This window comes from Acanthopagrus latus, chromosome 5 (assembly GCF_904848185.1).
Source record: "Acanthopagrus latus isolate v.2019 chromosome 5, fAcaLat1.1, whole genome shotgun sequence".
In the NCBI taxonomy this organism is placed as follows: domain Eukaryota; kingdom Metazoa; phylum Chordata; class Actinopteri; order Spariformes; family Sparidae; genus Acanthopagrus; species Acanthopagrus latus.
This window is the reverse complement of record NC_051043.1, coordinates 17,612,852-17,639,276: the sequence shown is the minus strand read 5'-3', so window position 1 is coordinate 17,639,276 and position 26,425 is coordinate 17,612,852. Positions and strand designations below refer to the sequence as shown.

The 26,425-nt window shown below is 41.1% G+C and overlaps 1 protein-coding gene across 2 annotated transcripts in view; it reads right to left on the bottom strand.

Moving 5' to 3' along the window:
- Window positions 1-25,918, bottom strand: part of taok3a (TAO kinase 3a) — a 65,211-nt gene extending 39,293 nt beyond the window's left edge. The window contains exons 1-2 of one of the 2 annotated variants that reach the window (XM_037096916.1): window positions 25,453-25,918; window positions 1,670-1,799 (exon numbers count right to left, since the gene is read on the bottom strand). The gene's annotated coding sequence lies outside the window, so the exon portion shown is untranslated. Of the gene's footprint in view, window positions 1-1,477; window positions 1,498-1,669; window positions 1,800-25,452 lie in introns of those variants that run through there. The other variant, XM_037096917.1, reaches the window with a different exon arrangement.
- Between the last annotated feature and the right edge of the window lie 507 nt (window positions 25,919-26,425).

The following is a 26,425-nucleotide window of genomic DNA, read 5'->3' as shown; positions in this document are numbered from 1 at the left end:
AACAAGTTGTGAGACTGGACTACACGTTCCTGATGCTCAAAAATCAGAACTGTAACACATCACTAATCATCATGTATTTGCATTGAAGCCCTCTGAATCAGAATCAAATTAAATCATATGGTGCAGAGAGATCCCAACCCTTACAATCACAAGCACTCACCATCTTAATGTCATCTTTGACTATTTTAAGTATCGGCTCTCACAATTTGTGCAGGGTGTCACAATTAATTATCAGCAGAGAGGAAGATGTCAATAAAGCATATTTTGTATCTCCACTGTGCTTAACAGAGGTATAACCTGGTGTGTAAATGAAACATCTGTAAGGGTGGTCCATGCAGGGCCATTAAGCTGCCAAAACCTTCTCGTGGACCTGATTTAGAAAGGATTTAGAAAGCTTTCACCGGTCAAATCTTCACAGCACCTCTGTCGTCAAAGTTCTGCAGTTGGCAGTAAGAGGAAGTTCAGACATTTGAAATCATCCCTCATTTTGCCTGGAGCGTCGATCTGTAACCAAACTGTTCCTCCTTTACCAACTTCAACTTTATTATTTATTTATATAGTACCTTTCATACATGAATGCAGCCCAAAGTGCACACCCAATGCCCACAAGCTTTTTTCCCACACATGGTGTGACTCACAAGCAAGATATGCCTGTGGCAGGGAAAAACACTCACATGCACACATGCTTCACTTCCTACTGAATCCAATGATTGGCGTTGTCTCCTCTTGTGATGATGACAAGTTGACGGAAGGATTAACATTATTGCCTAATTCACTAAACACAAACCACAGACAAACCTCAGACCTCCTTCAATCAGTGCAGCTTAAAGATGCATGCACACTGTCAATAAATTAGGAAAGATAAACATTTCCAAAAACAAGCTGTATTTTGCAAACAATAATTCTAAATAGGACATTCAAATAGAAATCTGCAATTCAAGGCAACCCCTATCCACTGCAATTAAGTGTGATTTCTAAAATGTAGTTATTTCATGGCTAAGATGTTCACTTTGCTACAAGAAATTCAGACGGAGTCTGCAAAATGGAAAATGTAAAGTCTAACATGAGCAATCAGACACATTTAACTTAAATACTGACTACCACTTAATTGTTTGAAGTATCTAACAACCTCTAATGCTTATGTTGTAGGAATCTCCACACACAGGAATTCACATGTGCATCCTGACAAGTTGAGAAAGCCAAGGTAATGGCCAGAGAAACATTGCCTACTCTCAGCCTGCTTTAATTCAGCGTGATAGAGGGTCCAGCAGGGCAGTGAGCTTTCATTACGGGGAAAATAACATCCAGTTTACAGTACAGTCTGCTGATGCCTGTGCTGACTGTCCAACTGCAACATTAAGGGAAATTCGACACGGGCACACATAAAAACACAGATATGTGATACACAATTAAATGCAGGGTGACCTCAACAAGAAGTGTGAGTTTGTCTGGTGGGTGCGTGCAACAATCTTCTTACCATATAATCATAGCCTGTCAGTCATTTTGCAACTTTTTTACACGCTGGAAGTTGCCATAACAAGAATCTGGTAAAACAACACAGTGACCACACATAAAAAGAACAAACAAAGAAATGTAATAATGTGTGATAAGGTGCTCTGAGAAAAGAATAGAACACACGGCATCAGAGAGTCCAATGTGTATAACCTACCTGTAGGGAATATGTAAAGGTGATGTCAGACTAGCCCTCCTCTCCCTCCCTCTTTGCCTTTCTCTGTCCTTAATTTGTGGCCAGAGTTGATGTCTTGCCAACTTTCCTCATGACTGGAATGATACTGGACCTGAGGAGAGAGCAAAGAGGAAACAAAACAGTTATCTGACTACATTTAAGTTAAATACATAACAACATTTTGAAAACTAGAGCTGAAATTATAATTCACTAGTTTCGGATTCTTAAATTTGGCCAGTTTTCTTAGCCTTACCCGATAGTAAATACCTGTGGGCTATGGGCTCAAAAAATAAACTATTTGAACCTTGGAAAATTATATCAGTATTCTCAATGGTCATTTATGTCAAGTACAACAACCTAAATGCCCAAAAGAAGTTTGTCTTCTTGTCTTATCATATTTCCCTTTTCACTGAAAAATTACCAAAAATACATCCATGACTGACAGGACCAGAAGCTACAAGCATCTGCACTGCAGTTTAAACTTTTTATGTCATATGCCAACTTTACATCACAAAGGGTTGCTGCTTTGCATCACATAACACACGTGAGGAGCAATGCGAAGGCGATGTTCCTCCTGTACAAACAGGGGGAAAAGCTTTCAAATCTCCTCACAATAGCAGATGGCGGAATGACTCAACAGCCAATGAAAATCTCTTTAATAACTGTCAGTTATTATCCTCTCAACAACTCCAGGATCCACATAAATCATCCCTTCTCTCAGCTTCAGGACAGATGACAATAACACTGTACAACAAGAAGTTCAATTATCTCCATCAGGATGACTTAAAAAGTATCACTTCATTTAGTGATAGTGAGATCCAGGAGGTGTCTTTAGAGAAGACCTTCCCTTGTTTGCAACTATAAACAAACCCTCTTTCATCTCCTTACAAATACATGAGTTCAAGGACACTACAGCAGTGCTGTGGACAAACACATTTCAACACACAAACAAAGCAGGCACAAATTCATCATTCTGCTTTTTCCGACACACACACACACACACACACAAACACACAAATCTGAGCAAGTTGTTCTGACAGTGGAGCGCCATCAGCTGCTGGACTGCTTCGCATTGACAAGCAGGTGGTGCAGTATTCGCATTGTAACCAGTAAACACAACCTGACCCTGAACCATACACATTGTCGTTTACAAGACAGCACATAATAAAACCAACTGTTGTGAAGGGCAGCTGGACAATCAGGAAGTACAGTAGATCCACTATTCAGGCCATAAATCCTGGCCTTGTGACCTTTGCTTTGAGAAAAGTAACCCCTGTTTGGAATCAAGCCGAAGTAGATTGTTTCTTCTACTCCTTCACCTTTCCCTTTTTATCAATTTCTAACCCTGCTTTCTTGTCTTATTGGTTACCCACAAACCTCCTCCTATCTCCTCCTGATCGTGCAGAGCAACAGATTGGGTGCTCAGACAAACCACATTCAATAATAAAAGAAGAAGAGAGGATGGAGTGATGAGAGAAGAGGGATAAAAATGTATTGTGCCCCTTCTGAGTGTCCCTGAATGATTTATAACACAAACTGACGCTTGCATGAGCCTCTGGGGAAGTTCTTGCTGCACTTCTCCTCCACCTCCTCCTCCTTCTCCTCCTCCCTCACCCCACCCTCCTTGTGACCAACCAAAAGAGAAAGATGTAGATAGATAGAAAGAGTGAGAAGAGTTAGGGTAAGAGTGTATGTCTTTTATTTGAGTCCATCTTCAAGAGGCTTTTATGGTTTCAATCTAAATAGAAATTTCTCTCAAGGCTGCAACTAACAATTGGTTTCATTCTCAATGAATCTGCCAATTATTCTCTCTGAGTCAATTGTTAATTAAATGCTCCATCATTTGCATTAATACAATATATGTAATTGTTGGATTGTCTGTTTTTTAAATAGGGCTTATATGCAGACAGAAAAGTAGCACTAAATACATTTTTCAAAATGTCAACTTGACTGTCTAGTGGCCTCCTGGTTAAAACACATATTATATAAAATGCAACTGGAGGTGTCCCTGTCACAATGAATTAAATGTGTTTGTATGTGTGTGGATATGTGTTGTGTTTGAAGAGAAGAACACGTTAAAAAGGTCAGGGGAGCTGAAACAGAGCATGATAAAATTTGTGACACACAGAAAGCTGCTCAAAAAGCTTAGAAAGAGGCACGGAGGATGTGTTAGTGTCATTAACAGTAACAACATGAAAGAGAGATAAGAGAGAAAAATCAGAAGAGAAAAAGAAGAGTACGAGAGAATCCAAGAGGGAGCAAAGGAAGTAAAAGCCAGTGATGATCCACTTCTTGATTTTCAGGCCTTGCTTCTTTTTTTAGGTTAATATTAAGCTGCTTTTCACCGACAGCTTGCTCGGGCTAAATTAATTGGACAGTGCTAACCTTGTGCTTTACAATGTAAAACCATTAGCAGAAACAGGAGAGGTAGAAAACAGGAAAAAAAAGTTACAGAAAAGTATTTGGGTCATTTTGTTTCTTCCCAGGCCTGTGGGGTTAAGGTCAGGTAATGTAGGCCCCAACACAAATAGTAAGATAAACATCACATCACCATTGGAACTTCACTAACAGGCTTTCTGACAAAGATTGTTGGTGCATAAGCTAATGATCAAAATCCTGATATCCAACACCTACTTTCCATTCCTCCTGTTACATGACACACGCTGTGATATGAATCATAAATCCTGAGTCACAAGCGGTCGATTTCCAAGGCAGAACTTGGCCGATCAAACTGTTTCGACAATCTCGTATTGCATTTCTGTTCCCGAGCAAAACAATCCAATGGAACAGCTTTGAGAGGGACTAGCCAAACAATTCATCAAGCTGGATATGGTATCGGGTATCAGACAATGACTTTGGCCAGGCTCAGGCCTCTTTCTGTGTAATTTTTTTTTACATATAGACTTCCAAGTGTTAATTTATTGTTGACCAACAAACTGGCTGCTGCAGGTATCCATGATGACATCACTTCGTGGATGATTACCAGGGCAATTCTGTGAAAAGGGAATGATTTTCCTCCACCAGCAGCCATCAAAATACCATTGCGCAAGTCACCAAATTAGCAATTATATCAGAACAGTTGAGCCATCGGTACACAAATGTACAAACTAAATGGATCTTCGCTGTGAATATCGCACAAGTCTAAATTAATGTGCACATTCAAAGCACAAAAAAAAGCATACAAGTGGTCATAATGATTTTTTCTTTGAGCCCTGATTTGCCTGACTTTTAATTAATGATAATGGGACTCAATGTCTGCAAATTCAACACTTGAGGATTCCCAGAATGCTTGATGATGACTGAGGTGGGCTTTTGATGAGTCATGGTAGAGGTAGGTGTACTCTGAAAAAAATAAAAACAAAAACTAAAAAGATTCACACATCCCTCAAAGAAATGCTGCTTTAAATAAAGCTGTGACAACCAAATATTAGGCGATTTCTACAATACTCGAAATTCTCCCCGGATGAAAATAAACTAATCCACCGAGATAGAAAGAAACTAAACATTATGTCCTGATTATCCTGCCAGGGTGGCATGGTGTGGATTTTTATAGCAGTGACTCATTTTCACAGAGTGAAGAATACACACACTTCGTCACACACTCTCTCTCTCTCACTCTCTCTCTCTCTCTCTCTCTCTCTCTAAAGCAGGATTTAGAGACTTCAGGGCAGCTCTCATCTCAGGGGCTTAGTGACACTATTGAGACATGCATGCATACAAACACACACGCAAACACACACCCCAAAGACTGTTACCTTCTCAGACTAGCTTTAAGGCTAATGCCAACATAAATATGGGTGTTGGTGGATTGAGGGACAAATACGCGACAATTAAGTGGCCTATCCTCCAACTTAAAACCCTGGGCCAACTCTAAATCTGTAGTTTATTTGAAGCAATTTCCTCTTGTTGCCGTAAGTAAAAACAGCCCAAAACCTCACAGTGGCTAGTCGACTTGCGATGTGGATTTTGAAAAAAGTTGGACATGGTGCAATGGTCTTTTATGGACCTCTACATCCACATTTTGCTCCAGCACACCGAGGATCAAGTGATCACCTGAGACGAGCTGAAGGGCCTTTCAATCCTGACTTCAACAGCGAGAGACTCAAAAAATTATCTGTGTGCTTGGGGAAGACTTGTGGGCAATGCACTTAAGCTTCTAACTTAAAATAGAAACCAACATTTCAATTTTTTTTATGCACATCTGAGTGCAATAAAAGCTAAGATGTACAAAAACTGTTTACTTGATATTCCATAGCTGTGATAAGATCTTATAGTTAAACTTGAAGACTTTTTCCCTCATGTTGTGTTCATTCAGACCAGTGATGACATGTGTGGCTCTTGTCTACATTGCATGGCTCTACATAGGTGCAGCAATTTGATGTTATGAGTGCGACATCAGCTTGTTTACAGGTGCATGCTGCCACCACCTCCTGTGTGTAGATGCTGCACTTGTTAAGTCAACAAAAGCATCCGTTTTTTGTCCGATAATTAATCTATCCGACATACATCGTGCATCCCTATAATACACCTTTTTGCCAAGGGTTAGATGAGAAGATGACAGTGCCGGGGGTGGTTAGCCTTTAGTTTAAAGACATTTCCTTAAAAGACATTTTGAAAATTTCAAGCAAAGGCCACCATCAGCCTCACTTACGACAATGGTAAAATGCACAGCGCAAAACTCTCCCCTCTACATACACATCACTAAAAGTAGATTAGCTCTCAATGGCACCAAGCCAAATCATTCACACTTTCAGACTAAGCAGAGGAGTGCGGCGCCTCTTTTGCCCTATAGCCTCAGGTCAATATCAATCTTAATCTCCATATTTAATATAGAAAAGCCCCTTGCAATGATGCAGACTTACAGGATATTACAGTGAGTAGCACACACAATCATCATACCAGACAGCCTTCACATGTGAGAAATATTTTCACACCTTTTCTTTCTCATACATGTCCATATATAGGATTCTTGTGTGAAGTGGCTGCTATGCAATATTAAGCTAGCCAAGGGTATTTGTGAGGTGTATGGGAGTAGCCAGGGCTGTGGGGGAAAGACAATCACTCTCTGTTATAGAGCTTTGGAATTATGAATAAATAAGTGATTGGTCTCTAAAAATGTGTTTAAAAATTAGTCTAAGAAAATCCATATTTATCTAAAAAGTTAAATCATTTAACTTTTGTGTGTCAACCAAGCAGCCTATTATTTCTTTCAACTTTATGAAGCTGAAAGAAGTGAATAAATCAATGTGTAACACACTACTGACCAGTTTCATCTACGAGTCTGCAAGGGTGCAGTTAGGTGGCTTGCACACAACGTCGCTTCAAAATAACTCAAAATAAAGTCATTCTTTCAGATAAACCCTCATTTATCTGAATGCCCTGAGGATCACTCAGGATCAGTGAGGAAACAGAAAGATTATTCCATCAAAATCAAAATCTCAGAGATAATCTAACATTAAGCATATGTTGGGCAAGCTTACACTCATACGCAGAGCTTTGGTCAAACACATTCTGGCACACAAAGACCACCACTCATTCACTGTGAAAGCTTTTTTAGAGCAATCCGATGAATCCAGAGGGGTCACTGTGTGTCTGTCCCTCCGGAGTGAAGCCTGGAGTTTTCTCTATTAAAGCCATTCATCCTCTCTGGCAAGTATCAGTGCTTGCGCCTTTTCAGCTGACTTTCTTTTTTTTCCAACCTGGTCAATAGTGTGTGTGGTCTACTGTCTTGCTTTTCCAAGACCCAGAACTCTTTCTCACACACCGACACACACAGATACACAGACACATACAAACACAAAAATCAATCTCTGTACTGTCTTGTTCTAAAACCCTCCCGTTAAAATAAAGACAAACATGCACACGCTGAATGAAACAAGCAAACACCCTAAGTGCAGTGTCACAGAGCGCCGTCACTGGGCTCCTACATTATTGAATAGTCCCTCACAGACAATTTTGCACATCAGAGAACGTGAGGGGGGAGGAGCAAGGGGCTGCTTGTGGGTACAACTAGTGGGAATTCAGTGTTAGATGATCAACAGGTCAAACAACCACAAACACATAAACACACACATAAACACACACACACACACACACACACACACACACACACACACACACACACACACACACACACACACACACACACACACACAACAAGACAGAGAGTTGAGATAGGGAGCCGAAGTATAGGGGAGCAGCACCTTTTGTTATAAAGCTGCAATTAAACCAAAACAGGTAATCAGATGCTGCTTCATTTTCAAAGGCTACATATCCTGTTTACTTGACATACTGTGTAATCTATTATTACCACCCACTTAACTGTGATTGTTCCTGCTCTGAAACTGTTTATAAGGGCCTTGGTAGACAGCAGCTAAGGTGGTAGAATAAGATGGCCGTTAATCATAGGGGTTGGTGGTGTGAGTAAAGGGGACCGGGAAACAGAGTAAAGAGGCTGGGATTCATCTGATTAACCAAATGGACAAGGTACAATAAACAAGGGAGTACACTGGTTGGACCTTGATCTCAAATACACACACGCCTCTCTACTCCATTTTTAGATGGATGACATAGGTGACTTTTTATGTTTTCAGATAAAAATGTTGACAAAGGATGACAAACAGGTGCATACACGCATGTGCTGTGCTGATCCATGCAGGGTATTAAAGAAAGTGGAATAAGTAAAACTGTTCAAAAAAGTTAAACGAAAGACACAACATGAAGATTTATTTCCTGTAATCTATATATTTCTGAATAAATGGATCTTTAAGATCTGATCAAACAGCTTTTTTCTGCATTTAAACAGAAACAAATTAAGTAATCTTCTGCATTCTGCATGCACCATGCATCTCTCATGACATGCCTGCAGTATAACACATGTCCAAATGTGGGAGTTGATGTTTATGTAATTTATTTTTCTCCCGGGCAATCATTTCGGACCAACTCTATTTTTGAAAACCCTTGTAGGCCTCGCACAGTACAGTTCATTATTTTAAAAGCACGACTCCACCAGCGCCACCTCCTCTAAGCTGACTCACCCAACAAACACCGACATGCACGTGTGGTGGATTTTTATTGGAAATCATGTCCAAAAACCATTCAATTAATCAGAAGGGATCCGCAGAGACTGTGCACCTTAGTGCCGATGCCTTAGTCACTGTCCCCTGGAGAATATGAAATACATAAATAAAAAAATAAAAAAACATAACAAATAACACTTGAATCACTCTAGGGTCTGGAGGGCATAGTGTGAGTAGCACATTAGGAGAGCAGCAGCAGAAGCAGCTTCAGCCCCTGTCTGTGTCTGCATTGGATGCATTCAGGCATAGCACTGAGCGTAGGTCACTAGTATTTTGGAGGAGCTCAAAGCCCAATACACAACAGTGGCAATGCATGTATAAAGAATAAAATCCACAGTTGGACTGACTGAAATAGTGTCACAGTTCAAGCCCGGGGGCCGCTGCAGCAAGGACAAAGCCTCTGCACATGGGACGCCCGCTCTACCCACTCAGCTAAATGGCGCCCCAAAAGGACACTTTTTTGTAGTGAGTGTTTTAGGCAGAGTTTTACAGGACAAGTATGACTGAGTGTGTGACATTTGCTGATAATTCATTTTTAGATTAATATGTGAGATAGAGACAGAGAGCTTGTAAGGATGAAAACGAGAGAGACAAATAGAAAAATGGTTAGAGAGAGACTAAGGTAGAGAAAGAGAGAATGAATGGTATCACAAAGGGTGAGCAAGTTAAGATTACTATCAATTTTAGCCGGGAGAAGAATACAAGTAAAGACGAATAGAGTACTTAAGTCCTTTCATTAAAATCAGTTTCTAAGAGAGACATCGTCCTGATGAAAACAACATTTTTATTCCCAAACTTTTTGGCCCGTAAAAACAAAGGAACTTCGGAAGGAAAAGGAAATCGAGCAGCTACATTGATCAGATAAAAAAAATGACTTTTGTTCACAGACTGTTTCAGAGAACAGATTTTTTTTCTTCAACAGTGTTGTGCCTCATGGATATATACCGGTATCTTTTTTCCTGTCCTGTCAGTCACATTACACCCCTCAGATTTATCGTGCAACCTTTAGGGAGGGTCCTAATGACATTATGGGAACTGCTGGGTGACCCTGAGTAGAGAGATGCATTCCTCTCACTCAAGTGTTTTTTTCACAGCAGATACTTATAGAAGGAGAAGCACAGGTGTAGTTCACAACACTAATAATGACTGTACTGCATTAAAGGTGTGCCAACTCAAGGTTGGCAGTGTTGGTGTATCTGACAAGAACACTTAATAGAAGACAGTCATATACCATATTGACCCGTGCTTGTCCTCCTACAAATGTCACTAATTTATCTGATCTACACTGATATCCCCTTTTTGACTTGGCACAAATTAACATCTGCACAGCTAATAACACTGATGACAGATAGTAAAGAACCATAAAGTGAACCAAATGGTGCCAATATCTTATGCGGGAAACAACTAAAGCCGTTTCCGTACAGGATCATTATCAGTGTTATTGCTCTACTGTTACTGCCATCATGAGGATGTCTGTGCAAACAGTTTTCAACCAGAAGCATCCAAGAATTTCATCTACATCTTCGCAGCCTCTGTTAAATTCCCATAATGTGATAAGTGGTGGATTTGTCCTATTTGTTCAAAATGGAAATCTAACAGGAAGTTGAACACTTTAGCCCTGACAAGAGGTGAGACTGAATTATTATTTAAATCTGTATTTAGCTTTCATTTGCATACTTTTCTTTCCCTCTGTAAAGCACTTTAAATTGCCTCTCTTTGAAATGTGCTTTTTACATAAATAAGCTGCCTTATCTTTCCTAAATGTAATTTAAGGAGATGAAATACTCTTCTGCTACACACTGTTTTTTTTTTTTACTTTGTGTAACCAAGCGGGACACTTCAAAAGTTACCAGCTGTAGAACACAATCATGGCTTGTGGTTCCTTAGCTTACACTGCAGGTAGAAGCCACCAACTAGGGTGGCTATGATAGTCTGAAATGGTAATATTCTTCTAAAGTATTCTTTATTTTGTGGCTCAGTGTGACTGGTAACTCAACAATTTTGGGTGATCACATCATAAAATATGATGACAGACATTCAAAAGCCTCAAGAGAAGCTTCCTGATGTAAACAAATAACATGTGGTACAAACCTACCACCAAAACCAAGATCACTAGCTTATATAATTGTTACAACTATTAATGATTAAATTCTTTTAAAATCAAAAATCTGAGTGTGAACAAATTACCAAAAAAGCACAGCACCACTGTCGTCAAAACATTATGTCCCACCATCACATTTACTCTGGCCTGCTCAGGTGGTGGTCCTGCTGGCTAATGAGCCTATAGCAGGGGTTAATGACAGGACTGGGTGACTGGACACCAATCCTGAGGGTTAACATGGTGTAATCTTTAAAGCACTGGCCTACACACAAACTAGATTTGATCCATAATGCTGACAGGGTCACAGGTTTCAACAGAGAATCTATCAGGATCTGTCTGAATCAGCTGAGCCTTATGACACCCACTTTCAACAGAGAAATGAACAGACTCAATACTGCATACAGCAAGGATTCAGTATGTAAAGTACATTTGTCGTGATAATGACAATTGTACCACTTTAGGTTTAAGGTTACGATGGTCAGAGACTTTCATCGTATCATAGCTGTCTCAGAAAAAAAACACGGTTTCACAGTATCACATTTATTTTTGGGTTGAACAAACACTTTATTATAATTTCAATAAGATATAGGATATGATATGATATGATATGCTTATCATATTTTTACCATAAAATGCGCTTCTGCATCAATGGTTTGCTTGTCTCCTCGATACTCAAAGGCATAAAGAAGTTTGTTGTTGGCCAGTTATGATTACTAACTAACTAGAGGAAAAAAACAGCTTGCAATGTAACAAAGACAACATTCTAACTCCTGGCATTGCAGTTTTAATATGATAAGAATACTCCAGGGAAAAGAAAAGAATAAAAACCATCTAAAAATAAAACAAGACATAATTATTCAACTTTTCCGACTATTTTCCCACTGGGACATTTCCCCTGCTCTTGCATGCTTACACCACAGCAGCATAATCAAAAATAGCACAGTCACAGGAACAAAGCAAATTATTGTCTCAGCTGGAGTATGATTTGAGGGGAATTCAATCTAAATAAAAAGGTGTTTACAAGGATTCAAATTTGTGACTGTTACTTTCAGAGAAATTATGATAAACTGGGGGCCATGATTTATTCCATACCCAGAGCCTGTCTACAAATAGGGGAGACATTTCAACAATGTTAGGACTAAAAAAAGAGAGGCTTAGATACAGAAGCTGATGGATAGAGAGAATTCTGATGGCCTAAAGAAAGAAAAAAATATTTATTCTCTCACTTCTACCTATTAACACTTCAAGCTAAATTTACAAAGCAACAGTAACACAAAGATTCCCTTTCACATAACGTCACAGCCACAATGTCTATGGAAATACACTGTAAATATTTTCTTCAAACAGTTACTGGTTTGTCATTAGCCAATGTCCATTACTGTATTTCTCAAACCTGCCATCTGTGCTTCACCCTTACAGCTAGATATGTTCAATCTCTGTTGCCAGCTTAAAAATTATGATTCATACAGGTATGGTAGTGGTATGTAGACTTTAGTTTTTAGTTAATTTTCTACAAGATGATTGGGTAAGTAAGAAAATGGAAAGCTGTACAATTAACTGAACACAAAAGATTTAGTTTATGATACAGACCAGCACAATGATGCATTGGATAAAGCAGCTTCTGTTACAGGCAAAATAAAAGTACATCCCTGTTGTTGATTCACAAAAAAAAAAGGGGAAGAGAAGACGATAGATAACAATTAAAGGTAAATGTCAATTAGGTTTGGTCACTGAGGTCTTGGCCTTTCGGTGACAAGTTTCTATTGACCATTGTTAACACGGAGGGCTGCTGGTGGTGCTAAACTGGTGTGAATGCCAAAGACAGGCAGTTCAATAAGCGCTGTTGTTTTCATCAATGTGTGTAACACTCACTGCCACTGGCCACATCCAGCCAGGCTCAGCTGGGACTCTGGTGCCGAGATGGGCCATATCGACTAGGCAATAAGCCTGGGCCTGTTTATGACACTATCAATTCCCAGCTGTATTGATTTTCATTGTGGCTGCAAAAATACTCTTCAGCTGCACACCCAAAAACATGATAGCTGGAGAATCACAGAAACACTTACATAAAACGTTTTTTAGAAACAGCACACGTGCACATTTTCAGACACACATACAATCTCATTCACACAATCTCACCAGCTCATAAATGGTGGCAGACAGTTTAGCTGCGAGAGCGATCGGTCTGGGGCTGTTTGACATCAAGGCCATATGACATCCAATATAGATTAACTATGACTAGCTCCCACTGTGTCATGGCTGCAGTTTCAGCCCTCACATCAACTAGTCTGGCTCTTCAAAGACTCAAGAACCCTTTGCATGTGTGTCTTAGAGAGGATTCTCTTGCTGAGAGAGTCGTGGCTGCATCCCTGACACCACAGTAACAAGTGCCTGCGGTCAAATGCCTCCACCGGCTGGTGAGTCATCGTCCTGATGTAGTCCCATTCTTCTTTCCCACAAGGCCATGAAAAATGCATGATAGTACAGGGAGTTTGAGTGTCTGAGAGAAAATGTGCAAACACACACAGATCTTGCCTATGTTCACAGCCGTACACATACATGGAGAACGCATGTAATCGTTGCATGAAGTGCGATAGTCATTTAATCAGCAGTGTGCATGGACACACACAGTTGGGACCTCTATATGAGCGAAGTACACACGAGCTGATCTAGTTTCAGCGTGAGTGTGAGTGTTTGAGTACGTGTACGGTGAGAGAGCTGAGCAAAGAGTGAAGTGCTACTCTAAAGCCCAACAGGATTTTCCAATCAAGAGCAGCAGAAAGACAGACAGATTAATACCGGCCTATTCCATGCTCTCTTCTGCAAGCAGTGCAAAGGAGAAATGATTACAGTGAGTAGGACATGCAGCTGCCACTTGCTTGAGTTCTTTTTTTCTTTTCATGATGAAATATTAAAGAGATTCAAATTTACAGACATGTTGCGCTGCTGTTAGCTAAAGTGTGAGTGGGACTCCAGTGCCATGAATGACAGAGTCAAACTACTTCTGTCCAGGTGTGTGTCCATCTTTGTCAGAGAGGATGAGCGAATCAGGTTTCTTCCCCCATTCTCTGATCTGATGCTAGAGACTGGGAACAAAGATTTAGCCCTCTTGCCTGAGGAAGTATCTAAATCTTTTCAACGGCCTCCTTTCCTTAATCTGCCAACCAAGGTTTGCCAAATTCAGAGCAATACTGACTGCCCTCCAGACAAAGCCAAAGCAGCGAACACAAGTCTACTCTAAATCTCCCAGCTCAGTGAATGGACTCCATGTTAGAGGTCTATGCTGGGTGAATGACACGCCCTCTTTGACTTTCTTGAAGGCAGTGTTCTTGGAGGGAAAATGATGATGTCATGCAGTCATTTTCCGGGGACTCGCAGGATGGCAAGGGATGTTGTGATTCATGGTTATACATTTATGTCTCGGACTCTCAGAGCTGTTAGCTTCATAATCAACCAGATAAAATGTCTTGCAACCGCTGTTTTGTCACAGGGAGACATTTTCTGAGCCTTTTGGGCCGCATACAGAGGAGGAAGAGAAATACGATATGAGATGGGTGTTAGTGTTTCAAAGTCTGCAACAATAAACATGAAAAACTTCACTTTGCTCTCTGAATGCTAACATTACATGGTTAGCTCACCGTTTGATTATTTGACAGCTGTTGGTGTGTCAACGTCAAGGCGGAAATGACTTCATTGCAGCACATGAGAAGTCTGCTGGTAAGAAGCTGGTAGGCAATTTGACTCATTTAACTAATACAACCTCTATGACGCCTAAGCATGCTCATATACAACCTTCCATTCCTCCTCTGCCTCCTATTAAAAAAAAAAGAAGAAGCCAGAAGAGCCAAAATGAAAGAGAAAGACAGGGGGAAGAAATCAAGTAGAGGAAACCCCAAAAAGGAAACATGCATCTAGGCCACTGAGTCATTTCCCTTGTGTTTTGCCTCTTCCTCTTCATTTTCAAATATACACACTGACAGTATAAATAATGTACATCATCGCTGGGGTTTAAACAGAGTGGGAGAAGGCCCATGGGTTTTAGGACTTAGGATTTCAGCTTTTTATCCCCTGTAAAGTCTGCCCGCAATTAGTTTGGGAATTAATTCAGGCTCAGAACTTAGCCTTCCTCTTCCTCTTTTAGATCTGTACTGATTCATACAAGCCTCTTTTACACACACAGATACACACACATAAAGGGAGGGGGAGTAAAAATTTAAGTATCTGAACTGTGGGTAGCGTTTACAAACACAAGTGACTTATAAAAAGGTAAAACAAACAATCTATATAACACTAACTACGCCCATGCTCAGAGTGGATCCGTGTGTGTATGGAGGTACAGCTGTAAATGGCCAGGCCAATTACATAAAAATAATCCATGTGCATTAATATGCCAACTGCAGCTCAACTACTGTGCTTTTTAAACCCCAGGCACTTAAGTATTGATAAACAATTAGACAGAACAGGGGAATCAGCCACTGTCCAGTTCACACCCACCTCCAAAGTCTCAAAAGTCAACTTGCTATTGGGCTTGAATTGGGAGGCTTAGCTTCACAGCAATCACAGCCCCATGCTCACAGGACCACACAGGGAGCAGGAATACTCTTGCACAAGGATGGTCTTTCGCTCAGATACTGTTCCATGCATGAGCATCACATGAACAATTACTGAGCCTAACTAAAAGCCATAGAGAAGCATTAAAATATAGATTTGGGTGTTGTTTATCCTGATGATAATTGGCTTCGAAGCATTCAGGTCAGTCCTAAACACAACTTGTCTTGTTGCCATAATGTCGTCCTCATATGCCTGAGTCTCAGACCTTAATAAACAACTGACAATTATTTTCATTGTTGATTTATCATTCATTAGTTAGTCTACACAATGTCAGAAAAATGGTCGAAAATTTTTTAGCCCACAGTGGCTCTTCCAATAGCTTGTTTTATACCATAATTTATTACTGTATTGTCTGTGCAATAATCCTCATGATCAAGACACTGCAACCAGATGATTACATATGTTTGCTTAAAGGATGACTGAAGAAATAAATCGACCATCAAAATAGTTTCCAATATTCTTTCTTTCGATGAACCCTGAACCTGATGGAGGGGAATTCAACTCACCTAAGCTGGCTGAACACTCCAAGACACACACTTAAAAATCAATGTCGTAGAGGCTTGCCAGATTTGATATTTAAAGGATAACGTCTGTCCAACAAATAGATCACCCTGCTGCCAGTTCTTTATTTATTCTGCTGTTTTCCCTTTACTTCTCACATTCTCTGTTGGGATATATTAACTTCAGCAACCCCTCCACCCTGTCTCTTTGGGAAAGGGAATTGGAGAGCAATCGTTTGTTCCTTCCTATAAATTTTCACTATCTCTGCATCCTCCACCTTAGCTGCATGGTCTGATCTCACCAGTAACCACCTTTGGCCCAGTAAAACCTTGTGATCCTGTGTGCGTTGCCAATCAATAATTAATCAGATCAATCTTTATATTGCAAACATTTCTCAAAAAAAAAAAAAAAACATGGGCCATAAATTAATAATGGGGACTGTTTATTTATAACACAGAGGCCAATAAATCAGAATGAGAAAGAATGAGAGGCATAGATGAAAAGACAAAAGCTCTTAGACTAAATGGATGTCAGGGAGTGTCAGAAGTGGTAGTCCTACTTGCTGTCTATTACAACTCTCAGTCATGTTTATTATCTTGACTTATGTCCCCTCTCACAGCTGTTATATCAGTATTCGGACCAAGATTCTTTCATTTTCTTTTTCATATAGTGGATATTGTGATACTACAACTCAAAACTCTTAATTCACGTTGTCCCTCTAGACTTAGAAACAATCAACACAGTTAATCGATGAATGAGTGCTTAATCATATGTAGTTATACAGCGTTCACAAAGTGTGTCAGCGAATAACATCCAGCCTGTTTTTATTGTTGAGAACAGTAACATGAACCTTTACATATTATCAAACAGTAATCTTGGCCCACATCCAGCTCGTTCACTGTGGATTGGTTAAGACAGTACTTTCTTATCTGACGTGGCCCCCTGTCTCTCACACCAGGAAACAATAGCTGGACAGTGGCCACGAGGTTGCCGTCTATGAACTGCCAGGAAGGGCGTGTGATTGCATCGGCTCCTTTGATACCCTCATGGCCTGATCATTTAACCATTTCCTCATTTGCCCTCTGGGACGATATCATCCCAGCAATTATCCCAGGGTTTGTGGACTCCTGGCTTTACAGTGCTGCACATCTGGTTCATTTGTGTGACGAGAGCTTGTGTGTGTGTGTGCATGTGTGTGTGTGTGCGTGCGTGTGCGTGTGTATGTGTGTGCGTGTGCGTGTGCGTGTGTGTGTGTGTGTGCGCATGCGCGCAAGTGAGAGAGGACAGGAAAGAAAGAGTGAGTGAGGGAAGTAGCGTTGACTGGCAGAGTTTCCTCCAGGTCACAGCTTAATTGGACAATTGTTCAGTTCAACCTCGGGCTTTCTGGGTTCACAAAGGCTTACAAAGCTATGCTAGCATGGACTATTGAGCAAGAAAAGGGTGGCAGAGGAACTTGTTTTGGCTCTTACTGCCTTCTTTTTCCTACTCTTACATTCCCTCATGCAATATGACACACCGTTCACATCCAGTCTGATGAATCAGGGGTTAGCTAAAAGCTCAGTTGAAGAGATAATGGCAACAATTGTTAGAGTAGGTTGAAATTCAAGAACATGTGTGTTGTGTGTCCAATTGCTAAAGAGAAATAGTGTAATAATTTGTTAGCCATGATGTTGTCTTGATCTGTAAGTCACTGGCGGGAAATCCTGTGATATTCAGCATCATATATTCAGCCAGGCCGAGCCACAGACTTAACTAAAAAATAAAAAATTAAAGTCACATTTAGCCTGATACACTGCTGGCGGGTGAGAGCACAACACAATCTCCCCCAGATTCATCAGAGGCAAATCTCCACTTGACCCAATGGAGGCTGTCCAGTCACAGCATTAGGGCTGCACAGAGCTTGGGCAGAGGCCTAGTTTCTCTTGGGACTGGGGGAGGGATGGGGTGGGTAAGGCATACTCTCTGGTAGCCCAGGAGATGAGGAGTTATCAAGCATTTAACATCAGGTTCTGTGGCAGCCATGGTTCATGGCAATCTTAGTACTGGCAACATCACCCTTAAAAGCCCTGCATCACTTGGTAATTATGAATCAAAGCTTATCAAAAGTCATTAAATAACACCAACATTGTGCCAACTGCTGAGGTGCCATATAAGTGCGTAACCAGCACATGACTGAAAACTGTTCTGCAATGGACACTTACAAAAAATGAAAGACAATTGAAAATGCATACTTAAAGGAGCCGAGTAGAAATTATGATGTAGAACTGTGAGACACAAAAGCGCTTTGGGCAGGCAAAGGAAGCTCCCAAAATAGACCCAGTGTGGTGCAGTGTATTACCTCACCCCCACTCACATCAGCAAATGTGTCCATCACAATCATGCATCCTAAGCCAAGCTGACATGCCCCACTCTGCCGAGCTAGCTGCACATACTGGAGTTTTCCCAGCCGGTTGCATGCAGGAGAGAGTCAGCATAACGACGCAAAAACGAAGGCCATGACATGACACTTTGAATTTTTTAAAGACCCCTATTACAGTGAACCATGTAGCTCTAAAAATACCCCTGCTAAGCCATTTCCTTCATTCTGCTGAGCTAAATTAAGCCCTAGGCCCAGGAGGGGTGGTGGTGGGCAGAGATAAGACAAGTCAGCCATCAGCAATGGGGATGTCTCCTTGGGTGATGATGCTGACTGCAGCCATGATCCGCCAGCACTGCAACTTGGCCTAGTCATGGAAGAGCAGAGAGAGGCTTGCAGATTTCACAGGAGAGCTGAAGACAGATGTAGCCGGACATAATAGGGGTTGGAAAAAAAAAAAAAAGGAAAAAGAAATGAAGGGGGGTTCATGGCCACAGCTGCAACCTCGCCAGAGGATTGGAGGCGCGCTTCTAATGAAGGGCTATAATCAAGTTGCTCATGCTAACTTCCCACACCCAGAGAGGCCAACTTGCCAAAATGCCTCTCTTATGACAGAGGGTTTCGCATGCTTGAGGAAAAAAACAATAAAGGGAGGAACAGTCAATGTAATCCACAAGAAAGAATGACGTATTTAACAACCAATCTGTTCTGCATTTCAGTCTATAACATATCCATATTGTGTGCAGTAAACAAGTCAAGCCAGATGCCACTATAACGCCAAAGACGCTATGAAAAAGTATGAAAAAAGAGATAAGCATGGCAGGTGAATAAAGGCTGGCAATGTGCCCCCAGACACAAGCATACATTTAAAAAGGCCTTATATATGTCCTGTAATGTGCGCAATATTTTTTATGTGAAAACTTTGGAAAAATTGGTGATAGCTGGATCCTCCCGCCTACCAAATGAACCGTTTGGTTAGACAAAGACAATTTTCAACAGTGCGAGGTGACGACTAAACAGCAGAAGTGGCACACTCACAAGGGAGGCATTTGTTGATGAGACATCTGTTGGGCCATGGCTTCTTCCCCTTCGAGACAGCTTTCAGTAGACCAAGGCCATGACTCAGGTCTGCACCAGCTGCTGGGCCATGACTAGATCCATTTCACATTTTTCCCTGTGACTCCTATCACGCTCAGTGGTGTTAGTCCACAGTTTCCATCAAATCCAGAAGAAGATGCAGGTTAAAGACGTTCTGATCATGACTGGGCCTTTTGGGCCTTCACGACCGCTGGGGTTGTGTGATATGGCCATGATCTCATATTGGTCTTTTCATAGCCAGATTTACATTAACATATAGCACATTTTCTTTAAATTCAGTGAATGGTTTATATAAAATGACCACCATTTCTTATTACATTTATGAATTATACACTTTAAAATTATTGACTCATATTCGATTTTTTTTCTCCTTTTATTTAAAACTGTTGTTCAAATTTTCAATGATTCATAAAATAACATATGAGCTATTAATATATAGAAACATGTAAATAAAAAAAAACATTTTCTCCTCTAGTTACAAACAGAATAGTTTTAAAATGTAGTTTTCTGGTTCTTGTCAGTCTCTTTATACCCAAACCATATCCATGCAAGAGAAGACGCCCTTCTTTTAGGTACAAGCTCCTTGTTCATAATTACCCCATTTTGTTTCACAGTCACTCTCCCCACTGTTAGTTTGTGTTGCCTTCATGCACATTTCCTGCCTGCATCCATGTGAAGGAAAGCAAAACGACGTCCAAGTTACATAAGAAAATTGCTGTAAAGGGTGTAATTTGCAAAAAATAAAGAAAGCACAAGAAGAAAATCTAAGACGTTTTTCATGCAATATATTTCGGCATATCACACAACCCTACCGACCACCAGATGGATTATTAAATAAAAAAGAAGCATAGACATTTATTTGAGATGGTAGATGTCTTGAATACAAAACACTGCATCGATGCGTACCATAGGAATGCTTAGGGATGCACCTGCTGTGAACATAGGCATGCTTAAGAATTCCTCATGATGATATAATTAAATAAAGTGTTACTGCTACTTTAGATTGATCCTGTTACCAAATATCTGTTCTGGTTCTCTCTTTTCCTGGCTTCACAAGACCGTGATCTTGCAGCAGTGCAGAGTTATGCTGTCTTTTGAAATCACCATTAAAAGCAGTACATGTTAACACATCTGCTAGTAGAGGAGATGTGGGGGTAGGGAGGGCATAATTCTCCTTGTCATCTGAGACAGCATTCCTATATTAGACATGCTAAACCAGATCACTGCAGAACATTAAGCCTGACAGCAGCGCTTTAATATTTGATGCGCTCTGCTACCGTGGCATAAACCACCAAACTGCTGTAGCACCGGCTAAACTGACAATTCTCTAATATATTTTTCAAAAGTCAGCCTTCCATCACAGTGAAGAGGAAAAAAAGTTCATCGCTTTCAGCACAGAGTTGTGAGAGATGCTGAGATGGATTAGTCAGCAGGGAGGAGAAATTTCCACAGGTTGCCCTAGATGCAAAACAAAACCTGCCAAGACTCTCTCATCTGGCACCAAGGGTTTCAACTCAAGGAAAAACATAATAATTGCTGTCTCACAGATATGTACAGCCGATCTAGCACACAGCCAGTAAACTCATTACAGGGTTGGTGGCAAGCCATAAGGAATACGGGCCTACCGGCGGGCCTGCCTTGATTCTTCGACAGCAAAACAGGTAAACTTGTTAACTCTGACATCCACATGACCCGAGAAAAGAAGGGGGGGGGGGGGGGGAGGAAAGGTCACACACTCCGGTAAGACACCATTTAACAGGTCACAGAAGGACACATGAGATTGACCTAAAGCCTTGATTTCAGGGCTAATTAAAATAGGCCCAGGTTTTGTAAGGCCAAAAGCCTGCATGAGTGCCTTCTGGTTGTTCTTAAATTAGACAAGTCGGGATTCAACTGAGACTGAAAGAGATTGCATTAGGCACTGCAGCACATTAGAAGAGCTGTGAAGCAGAATCTCCAACTGGCACATATAGGTCACACCAACAATTGTAACTACTGTAGCCCGTTTACAGAGAGGCAGTGATTGCTGTACTGATAAACTGCTGTAGCATTTAACAACAACTTGCACCTGCAGGAACAGGAAATACCTTTTATTAAGGAGTAGGAATTGAGGTGTTGTTGAGTCTATTTACTTCTTGAAAAGTTAAGGTGAAAATGCACAGGCACCACAAGGACAAATACTCTCACCAGGATCGGAGGTTAGGTACAGCAACAGGAAAACAGATTTACTGCTCGCCAAGTCTCAATGTCTTCCTCAAACACTCTGCAGTCTACTGACTACTTGCCACCATGTGGATTTCAGTCTGGTCACTACAGACGGATGCCCTTCCCACTGTTCTCTGCTATGCAGCTTTCCCTTCTTATTATGCAATTTGAAAGATGCTCATTGATTCACTGCCTCCATGAGCAAATCAACTGATCACTGTTCAGATTAAATCAATATGGTAAAAAAAAAAGTTGCCGTCAAAAACGCTGGTGTAAGCATACTGTAATTACTGACTAAAAGGTCTCCTGAAAGTTTGGGGCGTGAAAACTATGACAGGAGAGGCAGTCACCTCACGTTTTGCTTTATATTTTAAACTTCACTCAAACACAGATAATTAAACTCTTCACAGAGCAGGGAATGAATTAAGACACCGGCCAGGGGGTTTAAGTCTTCCCTCACCATTGCATCTTGATCATGCGATCCAGAGAGGATAAATCTTAGTTTGGACAAGTTTTATCCAGAATGGTGCTTGCACAGACACAGTTTGGTGCTACGTAACACAAATGAAAACAAGCCAACTTTCTGTCACCTCTGGCTCTCTCTGGTCTGTGATTGCTCATTTTGATCACCAAAAAAAGAACTATTACACAATCAAGATTTCATCTGTAACTCGGTTTTATAAACCAGGTCTTAAATATGACACAGCAAAAAATCAGTTACATTGTGAGAGTGCAAAGGAATATTCTTGACCTTGGAATCATTCTGTCGGACAAAATAAACACAAGATCCACTTTGTAGCTTTTTCTGACCTTAACTACATCTCAGAACATTATCATGAGAGACTGAAATACACTTGTTCGAAAGTGGCACATAACAGTGACTTAAGAGATATAGTGGTATTCACTATTTTTCTTCTATTTCTATGTATGTGAAAAACAATTTTCTTATCAAAACTTAAATCGTGTTGGCCAGAAATAATATTCATCTGCTTACACAGAGCTTTCTCAGACTGGACGTGAAGACAGTATATAATATATCACAGTATGTGTGACCAAAGACAGAGAAGTTGGTAACATTTTTGTGTATGAAACTTCTACAAACTGAGTGTAATCCGACCTTTAAAATGCCTGATTGGCTAGAGTGACATAATCGATGAAAAAACTTGCAAATATGAAGACATTTTGATACGACTACATTTTCTAAAAAAATGTTTGCTCTAACAATTTGACTTAAACCTAATCTTGAACCCAATCTAAAACAAGTCCCAGGTGCAAACGGGTGCCGGTTTTAGTGTGACCCTCAATGAGGTTGGGAGCCAGGCCTCATGTCTGGCTCCCACCCCTACTCCACCCCCATGTCTCTGACAGCCACATCAGCCAATTGTCAAGAGCAGCTGATGTGTCCTTTTCCCAGAGCATCCATCAGCACACACACACACACAAACACACACACACACACACACACACACACACACACACACACACTGGTACTCAAAGGGATTTGTGCAAATTCACGAGAAGACCCCTGGCTAACGTCTCAATAATCTCTCACACGGCTATAAAAAGACATGACTGTTAGCACTATGCTTACGACTGCCTCTGCCCAGCTAAAGGTTGTTACATTACATTCAGCAACCTGAAACATCATTGGTTAAACCAAGACCAAATTAAAGCAAAGGGGAACATAACTCAATCATCTTCTGATTATGTTTGACAACCTGTGCTTTTAAAAACCAGATGTGACTAACATCACTTGGCTCCAGCTGCACAATAAACGAACATTCAGCATGTCATAACCTGAGTATCATTTTATGAGTAGGGGTGTGGTGGCATTAAGTTGGAAAGTAATTATACTATTCACATTTGTATATTGCAGTATCAAAGTCTACCTCATTAGTGTTGTTGAAAATATATAGACTTCAAATCTTTAATCAAGTTTGTCAGGACATAAGATTTCGTAAAATGATCATGTTGTGTTTGTTCAACCAGAAATGTGCCCCCTCTGTAATCATTTATTTAAAAAGCTTCACTGTGGAGTTCTGGGGAGGAGATCTTAATCAGGGGAGAAAGATCTTCATTTACTCATCATATTGTTGCAACCCTAATTAAGAGTAAAACATTTACATGAAAATGACAAAATTCTGATTCAAAACCTGAACTGCCCTAGATAGAAACTGCCACTTATAAGGAAGTGTGTCACTTTCTGTTCCCTCTCTCGGTTCCATGGTCAATAGGTTGCATATGATGAGGCCAGATATAGGTTGTGTGAACAACAGAGAGGACTGTGCCCTTTGAACAAAAATCCTGTCAGCTGCAGCCCTGAAACACTTGACTGGAAACATAATGATAAAAAAGATTATAAAGATGAGGACAAATCCTCGTAAGATCATAATCTCTCTACGTGACATCAGTTTGACACAACTTACTCCGGAGGCAAGTAAACTCTTCAATGCAAAACACCGACCGACCCCTCCCCCCCCCCACACACACACACACACCCCACATCAACTCTTTACACCTCTTAAGCGGAAACAAATGTCTGAGATCGACTAAGATGCCATGCTGGTGCACCGTCATGACAAAAGGACTCAACATGCATCTTCACAAGTGACACAGTTTCAGCAGTGAAACACGAGTCTGCTGCCTCTCACTCATGCGCTCTACACACAAGAGATGACATCATGTTGGGTCAGCTTGGGTTTTTGGTGCTCAGCTTGCTATCTGCATCTGCCATTTCGAGAGCGTCACGTTAGCCTACATTTACTTTTGACGCTTAATATTTAACCGAGCGCTGTGCTGCATCCAGGTGACGAGCTCGATTGTAGTGCTTATGCCATGAACACACTTAAGAAGATGAATACCGCGCAGTTACTGCCCTTTGGATTAAATATTATGCATGCCAGTATTACTGTATAAATCGTGCATGGAAAAGTGTCATGGATGCAGCAGGCGATGCTCGACCGGTTGCCGAGTGCAGACAGACGTAGTAAGATGTAGTAAAAATGTGGTTCGGGTCGTGTGTTGTGGACGGTGAAAGCCATTGTGGCTGTGCGTTGATAGTAAAAATCCCACTCACAACAATGTGGGGTGCAATGGAAGGTACCACGGGCAATTTGGATGTGACAAGACTCGCGCAGACTGGCTCACATCGCCTGACAATGCTTGGAAAAAAAATCCCAAACCCTAGCACAAGTTTACACATCGTCCATCCGTCGAGTCGTCTTTACAACCTACCCCCCCTCTTCCGACTGCACTCTTCATTACGACCTGTCATCCGCTTCGCTCTCCATACTCACCCCCTGAGGGACAAACCAAACAGCGAAGCGTCTTCCCCCCTCCTCCACCCCCACAGTCAGTCAGTCCACGACGTAAAGTCTCCGAATCCCAGCGTAGATGTGAAGCAGGTGCACAAACACGTCGATCAACAAAAACAAGCACTCTCCTCTCAAGACCTCTCCAAAGCAAACCTACGCACTTAACCCCCCGGCGAAGCGAGCCGACGCTGCTCCGTGCACTCACCTCGCCTGAGCGTAGTGGCGTTCAAACAGACAAGCACGAACAACGTCGGAACCAGGCGATGGTGGTGACTTACAACTTCGCCTGCGTCCACTTTTGCTGCTTTCTTTTTCCTTTTCTTTTTCTTTTTTTTTTTTTTGTCGTTTAGCTTACAGCAGCTCCGCCGCTGAGAGACAAGAGGAAGTGTCATTTCGGTTCGCTAGCAGAGGCTGTTCGCCGTTAAAACGGGCGAGAAACAAACAAACAAACAAACAAACAGCGGCGAAGAGACAACAACAGAGCGGGAAAAGACGCTCACCTTCAGTAAAAGCCGTCGTTGTTGAAAAGCGTGCTCACTTCAGTGGGGTTTAGTCCGACTCTGGAGATGACGGTGTGACTTTGCCGAAGTGCTGTCAGTTGGTGCGGACTTCCTGAATGACGGAGCAGCAGGAGCACAACCCCTCGCGCGTGTTTGACAGTTAGTTTGACAGACAGGCGGAAATAAAGTTGACTGGCGCGGCGGAGTGTGTGTGCAGCAGCAGAAGAAGAACAAGAAGGCTCGCTCCCCAGGTGTCGTTTCTCCAGCATTAACACCCGCGAGAGATCGTTTTTGTTTTGTTTTGTTTTGTTTTTTTGTTTTTTCTTTGCAAGTATCTCATGCGTAATTGGTTGTATCCACATCAAATGCGAAAATGCTCCGCCATGAAGTATCTCTCTGATCGGTGCCGATTAAAATAACAAGTGCCAACGCAAAATTACACGACCAACATCGCTGCACCTCATTTCCTTCGCAGATCATTAAAGATGCATGGACGAGTCATCCCGATTCTGTTGCAACTTCAGTGTCGGCGAAGCCGCTTCGTCTTTCACAATGTTTTAAGTGCAATGCTGCCACCTGCTGTAGCGACGTTTGAACTTCAATCGTGCCAATCACGAGGCAATATGCTTCATGTTCATCAGTATAGGAATTTATTAAGACCACATACTTACTCAACAGCTAACTTTTTTTTCAACTTTCATGTTTGCAGCATTTTGACTGTATTACTGCATGCTGCAGACATTTTGGCAAAGACTTTTACTCACGGACAATTCATGCGGGTGACTTACCCATACAAAGTGCCGATTAGTACCAAGGCTGATAAATTCCACCCATAGTATACAGTAGCTTATATACATGCATGTTAATATATGTACAATATTACTTTTACCTCTACTTTTGATACTTACTAACATTTATTGCAAAATTATTACTTTTGATATCAGATACTATAAGACTTTTATTTAAGCAGTAT